We start from the raw sequence: 6,734 nt of genomic DNA, 5'->3' as shown, positions 1-6,734 counted from the left end.
AGGCATCAGGCATCAGGGGGGCGCGGGGGCAGGAGTGGAGGGCGACTGTTGTAGGCTCACGCGTGACTTGAGTCTTGTCGTGCCCATCCATCCCGGGAAAGTGGCCTGGGGCCAGACAGAAAGACCCGGCCTCCTGCACAGGAGGGGAAAAAAATCAGGAATGAACACAATACATGCATTGTAAGAGAGAGAGGCTTGTCCGAGAGAACTGTCAACTGTTTACCGACTGTCAGAGTGATTCTTAAATAATGACACATTTACTAATTCTTCTTACAGGGGTTTGTTTTGTTCTCAGTATTTAGCCTGATTTCTTTCAAAGCCAAAGCTGCTTTGCTTGAAATGGAACGGAAACTTACTGGTTAGCAATTGAAGAGCTAGATGTGCGGTCTAAATTGTTTTGCATTATTTTGCAAGATTGTAGCGTTTAAAGGGGATATGTCAGAAATGTTTGTTTCCTCCTGGTGTTTTAAATAGATTAAAAAAAATTAACAGTATCCAATAAAATAAAGCTTCCAATAGGCGTGTAAGAGAAGGCAAACCAGTTATATCTCTTAAGAACAAAATGGTCTTTAGAAGGGGGTGGAGCTGAATACCAAACCCTATGATTTTTCAGTGTTTTTTTTAATTCCCTTGCTAAATAATTTGCTTGCTGGAAGAAGGGGCTTGATGATGCAGCGACAGATGAAGGGGGAATCAGGTGACTTCAATTTTAACAGGACAGGGTGTGGGATTTTAATGAACACTTTTGAGATTTCCCACCTGTGTTTGCATTCCTTTCTCTCCTTCACATATGAGGCCAGGATATATGCAGTACCCTTAGGAAGAGAATATGATCGATCTTACCTGTAAAACGTGATCCCCTGGGAAGCCGTGGTATTGCTAAATTGTACTGGACCTCACACCATGTATCCTTTGACCCATCCAGCAATTGTTGGAGGACCAGTAAAACAATGCTGTTTTAGTTGATAATTGAAGAAGGCGTTTCTTTCAGCAATTGGACACCCTGATGTTTTGCTACAGTAATTTAGTAATTAATTTACTGCAGTTTTCTTCATTTGGCTCAGGTTGACTACAAGACTTTTATGATCCTCTTGTTCCCATGCTCCTTTCTCCCCCAGCCCAACCCTAGACAGAGCAGAGCAGATGATAGATAGCAGAGACCTAGCTCCACCTCTGCCTTTGGGACTGTGCAACTTGGACCAAGTCACTTTGTGCCTTTGGGCCTCAGTTTTCTTGTCCTCAACGTAACCAAGGAGTATTATATCAGGGTTTCTCAGCCTTGACACTATTGACATTTTGTCGTTGTTTAGTTGCTCAGTCGTGTCTAACTCTTTGCAACTCCATGGACTGTTAAAGCCTGCAAGGCTCCTCCATCCAGGAGATTCTCCAGGCAAGAATATTGGAGTGGGTTGCCATTTCCTTCTCCAGGGGATTGTCCGACCCAGAGATCCAACCCCTGTCTCCTGCCTTGGTAGGCGGATTCTTTACTGCTGAGCCACCAGGGAAGCCCCCTGTTGACATTGGGGCTGGAGAAATCTGTTGCAGGGGTGTTCAGCTGCACCTCTGGCCTCCACCTACTAGATGCCCCTAGTTGTGACAGCCAAAAATGTCTTCAGACCCTACCATTGTCCCATTGTGGGGCTCCATTGCCCCTGCTTGAGAATCGTTGATTCAGATGACCTCTCAATGTTCTTCAGGCCCCAGTATTCTAGAATTCATTTTCCTGTGAGTTGTTTCATGCTGAGCCCTCGGTCGGAGATCTGATTCCCTTTCATGATGTTGTATATATTGGGAAACACAGTGTGAAGGCTTTTTTTCTGCTGTGGGGTTCCAGAAATAGCTTCTGTCAAAAAGGGGAGGCCTGTGTGTGTGCCAGTTGTAGCCGGGAAGCTGGCTTGGCAGAAGGGAGAGTGTCAGGGAGAGAGGAAAAAAACACAAGCAGTAGACCATCATGTCTGGAACTGGAGTAGCCCAGAGTCACTATCCTTATCTGCAGAAGTGGAATAGCAGGACCGGGTGGAGGTGTCACAAGCAGAGAGGGAGATAAAGGGGGTGTTGGCACCCGTTGTGGGGGGGAGATGATGGCAGCATGTGTGGCTGGAGGAGGCCAGCGCCAGCTGCCCCCAGAGCCCCCGTCTGGCCCCCGAAGGTGGTGGTGGTCACGGTCTTGCCCTTTAAGCTTCAGTGCAGGACTGACCACTAAAGCTCTGGCTCTGACACTTGGCAGAGGCAGTTTTGCCGCCTCACTTCCGCTCCCAGAGCTGTTGCCGAATCCATAAAATAGGGCTACTGTTCGTGCTGGTCCTGCTGCTTTGAGTTTTCGGGGGGTCAGATGGATGGTAAAGGGTCAGCACACCGGGAACTCCTGGGAGACGGGAGCAAGGGTGGCAGTTGCATTGCAGGATGAGGGCCATGTGCAGTGGGTTCGGGGGAGGAGGTTTGGAATGATTAGAAAAATCATCCTTGTCTCTCTGAGGGCCTGGCACTGCAGTGTGTCCCTCCTCCAATTCCCTTGCTCTCAGCTCTCTCTCTCTGCCTCTTTGCGGCCCCATAAAAATGGCTCTCCTGGGAAGAGGGTTGGTCTTTAGTGAGAAAGACCCAGTGTGCAGACGCCAGGGCCCAGACAGCCTCCTTTGTCCACTTCCAGCCATTTTGTTTGCAGGTGGCACCCACAGCTGGCCAGGAACCTTGTTCCCAGAATGGCTTGGCACCCTGGGTGGGCTATCAGGTGCTGTCTTTTCACACAGGCAATACTGAGCAAGAAAATGAAAAAGGAGGAGTATTCTCCATCAAATGAGACATAAGACATAGAATCACTGTACTAGGCAGCTCTGGTGCTGTGACAGAGTACCACACACTAGGTGGCTTATCAACAACAGACATTTATTTCTCATAGTTCCAGAGGCTGGAAGTCTGAGATCATGGTGCTAGCATGGTTGGATTCTGGTGAGGGCTCTCTTCTGGATGCAGAGGGCCATCTTCTCCCTGTGTCCTCATATGGTGGGAAGAGAGCACACTAGCTTTCTGGTCTTGTCTTGTTGTCATTGTTCAGTCGCTAAGTCGTGTCCGACTTGTTGCAACCCCATGGGCTGCAGCACACCAGGCTTCCCTGTCCTTTACCATCTCTTGATGTTTGCTTAAAGTCATGTCCATTGAGTCGGTGATGCCATCCAACCATCTCATCCTCTGTCACCCCCTTCTCCTCCTGTCCTCAATCTTTCCCAGCATCAGGGTCTTTTCCAGTGAGTTGGCTCTTGGCATCAGGTGGCCAAATATTGGAGCTTCAACTTTAGCATCATTCCTTCCCATGAATATTCAGGGTTGATCTCCTTTAGGATGGACTGGTTGGATCTCCTTGCAGTCCAAGGGACTCTCAAGAGTCTTCTCCAGCACCACAGTTCAAAAGCATCAATTCTTTGGCACTCAGCCTTCTGTATGGTTCAACTCTCAGATCCACACATGAGGTCTCTTCTTATAAGGGCACTAGTCCATCATGAGGGCTCCACCTTCATGACCTCATCACCTCCCAAAGGCTTCACCTCCTAATACTGGGGACACATTGGGGTTTAGGATTTCAATATATGAATTCTGGAAAGATACTTTCAGTCTATGACAATAACCAAATGTAACTTGTACCCTTGACTGGATCCTGGCCTGAACAGGCATCTATAATAGGTGTTGGGGATACCTGGGTTATTTTTATGTGACTGCCTAGTAGATGACATGAGGAAACTACTGTAAATTTGATTAGATGTGATAATCTTACGGTGCAGTAGGCACCCAGCTCAGTCGCTCCTGATTCCTGATACAGAAACAGTGAGATGAGACGTGGTTGTTTCCTGCTGTTCTCTGTTAGGCTAATTTGTTACACAGCAGAAGATAACTGACACATGTGTACATACAAGAGTCTTATTTTTTGGTGGTGCATGCTGAAGTATTTAGGGGTGAAGTGTCACGAGAGCTTAGGGTACTATTAAAGTGTTTTGTTTTTTTTTTAATGCCTTGGAGCTCTCTTTTATGTACTTCTGAATAGAAGACAGATGAATTCTCAAACCTGCTTTTGCATTCAGTGCTGCAATATCACATGTCATGTTGCCTCTGGAAAATTCCACTGTACACTCCTGAGAGAATGAGAATGGAAAAAGGCAAATAATATAAGATTATTATAAAAATATTTTTGACAGCACAGACCCCTTTAAAGGTCTTGGGAATCTCAGACACACTTTGAGAACCACTCTGAGAACCACAGTAATTTATTTTTTCTTTTGAACTTTTTATTTTGTATTGAAGTATAGTTGATTACTTTGGCCAATACTTTGGCCACCTGATGTGAAGAACTGACTCATTGGAAAAGACCCTGATGCTGGAAGAGATTGAAGGCAAAAGGAGAAGGGGATGACAGAAGATAGATGGTTGGGATGGCATCACTGACTCGATGGACATGAGTTTGAGCAAGCTCTGGGAGCTGGTGATGGACAGGGAAGCCTGGCGTGCTGCATTCCATGGGGTTGCAAAGAGTCAGACATGACTGAGGGACTGAACTGACTGACTAATAGCTGATTACCGATGTTGTGATAGTTTCAGGTGGAAAGTGAAGGAAGGGACTCAACCATACATGTACATGTATCCATTCTCCCCCATACTCCCCTCCCATCCAGGCTACCACATGACATTGAGCAGAGTTCCATGTGCTATACAGTAGGTCCTTGTTGGTTATCCATGTTAAATATAGCAGTGTGTATACACTTTCATGCATTGGAGAAGGAAATGGCAGCCCACTCCAGTGTTCTTGCCTGGAGAATCCCAGAGACGGGGGAGCCTGGTGGGCTGCTGTCTCTGGGGTCACACACAGTTGGACACAACTGAAGCGACTTAGCAGCAGCATACATGTCCATCTCAAACTCCCTAGCTATCCTTTCCCCCATCCTTGCCCTCTGATAACTATAAGGTTATTACAGAGTATTGATCAGAGTTACCTGTGCTGTACAGCAGGTCCTTGTTGGTTATCTATGTTAACTGTAGCAGTGTGTACATGTCCATCCCAAACTCCCTAACTATCCCTTCCCCCTGGCAAGTAGTTCATTCGATAAGTCTGTGAGTCTCTGCTTTTTAAGTTCATCTGTATCATTTCTTTTTAGATTCCACATATAATGCACCTATGGTAACAGTAGTTTACTTTTAAATGGTTCAGTTGAATGGAGAGACAGTGCGAAGAGGCCAATATGGTTAAATAGGAACACTGATGGAGTCTGATTGGTGTTTTTCATTGGACTCTTCTCCATAATGTGCTCTGTATTTGAAAATGTGCCCAATAAAAAGTTAAAAAGAAGCTAGAAAAGAAACACAGACTCTTGGGCTTGTGGGGGATTCTGATTGAGATCTGGGGAACGTTTTTAACCAAGGTGCCTTTGACTGCAGGGACCTGAGGTCCCAGTTGCGACCTGCTGGCTTGGAAGTTCCCAGCTCACCCAGAAGCCCTCCTGAACCAGACCTAGGAGGGTGAGTTAGCGGTGAGGAGGGGATGTGTGTGAGCACTCGGCAAACTCTGGCAAGTGGGTGGTGGGAAAGGTCTTATTATCAAACCCTTGCTTGACTGTATTTGCAAGGGGTGACCAGAAATGAGTATTCCTTTCTAAGAGAAGAGGTGATTTTCTTTCCAGAACATGGTGGTTTTTGAATGACTTGTTTTCTATTGAAATAGTAATACATGCTGGTTGTGCGAACTTCCCACAGGATCAAGGTTATGAGAATGAAATGAAGTCTTTCTCATTCCCAGTCCCTCATCCCCCTTCCAAAGGCAACCACTAATAACTGTCTTATATATTGTTTCTGAAAATGTCTGTGCAAAGACACCCATGTATAGAAGGTGTATAGCATTTTCCTTTCTCATTTTTCTTCATTGGGATGTAATTCACATGGAGGGAAATGCATGGATCTTAATTCAGCTGATTTTGACAAATCAGGATTCCCAGTACTCCCAGAGGGCTCCATCTTGTCCTCTTTTAGCCAAATCCTCCGGCAACCACCATACTGATTTCTGTCAGCACAGTTTACTTTTGCCTGTTCTTGAACTTCATATACCTCAAGTCCTTTGATCTTTATACTTTTATATCTGTCTTCTGTCACCAGGCATGATGGTGAGATTCATCCATGTTGTTTCATGTAGCAGTGATTTCATTCATTCCATTTTATTGTGAAAGTACTTTTAGAGAGAGAGTGGAGGCAGTTGGTATATGTTGCTTCTCTTCATTCCTTGGAGGCTGTTTTACATCATCTCACTTACAGTTGAGTTCCAGAGTGTGGATGGTAGGAAAGTTTACTTAACCAGTCTGATTTTGATGGGCATGTGGATTCCTCAAGCTTTTGTAATCTCTGTTCATGGTATTATGCTCATGTAAAAATGCCAAAGAGGAAAAGACCTCTCTAGGATTAATTATGGGCTTCCCTGGTGGCTCAGAGGTTAAAGCATCTGCCTGCAATGCAGGAGAACTGGGTTCGATCCCTGGGTTGGGAATATCCCCTGCAGAAGGAAATGGCAACCCACTCCAGTATTCTTGCCTGGAGAATCCCATGGACGGAGGAGCCTGGTGGGCTACAGTCCACGGGGTCACAAAGAGTCGGACACAACTGAGCGACTTCATTCACTCACTCAGGATTAATTAAATGCACTGAGTATAGATGTTGGGACTTAGCTTCAAGATCAAAGCAACCCTTATATTTTACATGTGACCAAG

At 45.8% G+C, this 6,734-nt stretch overlaps 1 protein-coding gene across 5 annotated transcripts in view; it reads left to right on the top strand.

Annotated features, from left to right (window-relative positions):
- The window catches only part of CLCN4 (chloride voltage-gated channel 4), a 66,126-nt gene that overhangs the window by 1,897 nt on the left and 57,495 nt on the right, over positions 1-6,734 (top strand). Inside the window, exon 3 of one of the 5 annotated variants that reach the window (XM_025276631.3) lies at positions 5,419-5,499. The exons of the other annotated variants lie outside the window; for them this stretch is intronic. The gene's annotated coding sequence lies outside the window, so the exon portion shown is untranslated. The remainder of the gene's footprint in view (positions 1-5,418; positions 5,500-6,734) is intronic. 5 annotated transcript variants of the gene reach the window in all.

The sequence above is a fragment of the Bubalus bubalis genome, chromosome X (genome assembly GCF_019923935.1).
Source record: "Bubalus bubalis isolate 160015118507 breed Murrah chromosome X, NDDB_SH_1, whole genome shotgun sequence".
Taxonomy (NCBI): domain Eukaryota; kingdom Metazoa; phylum Chordata; class Mammalia; order Artiodactyla; family Bovidae; genus Bubalus; species Bubalus bubalis.
The sequence above is the reverse complement of the archived record's forward strand: the minus strand, read 5'-3'. Positions and strand labels throughout refer to the sequence as shown.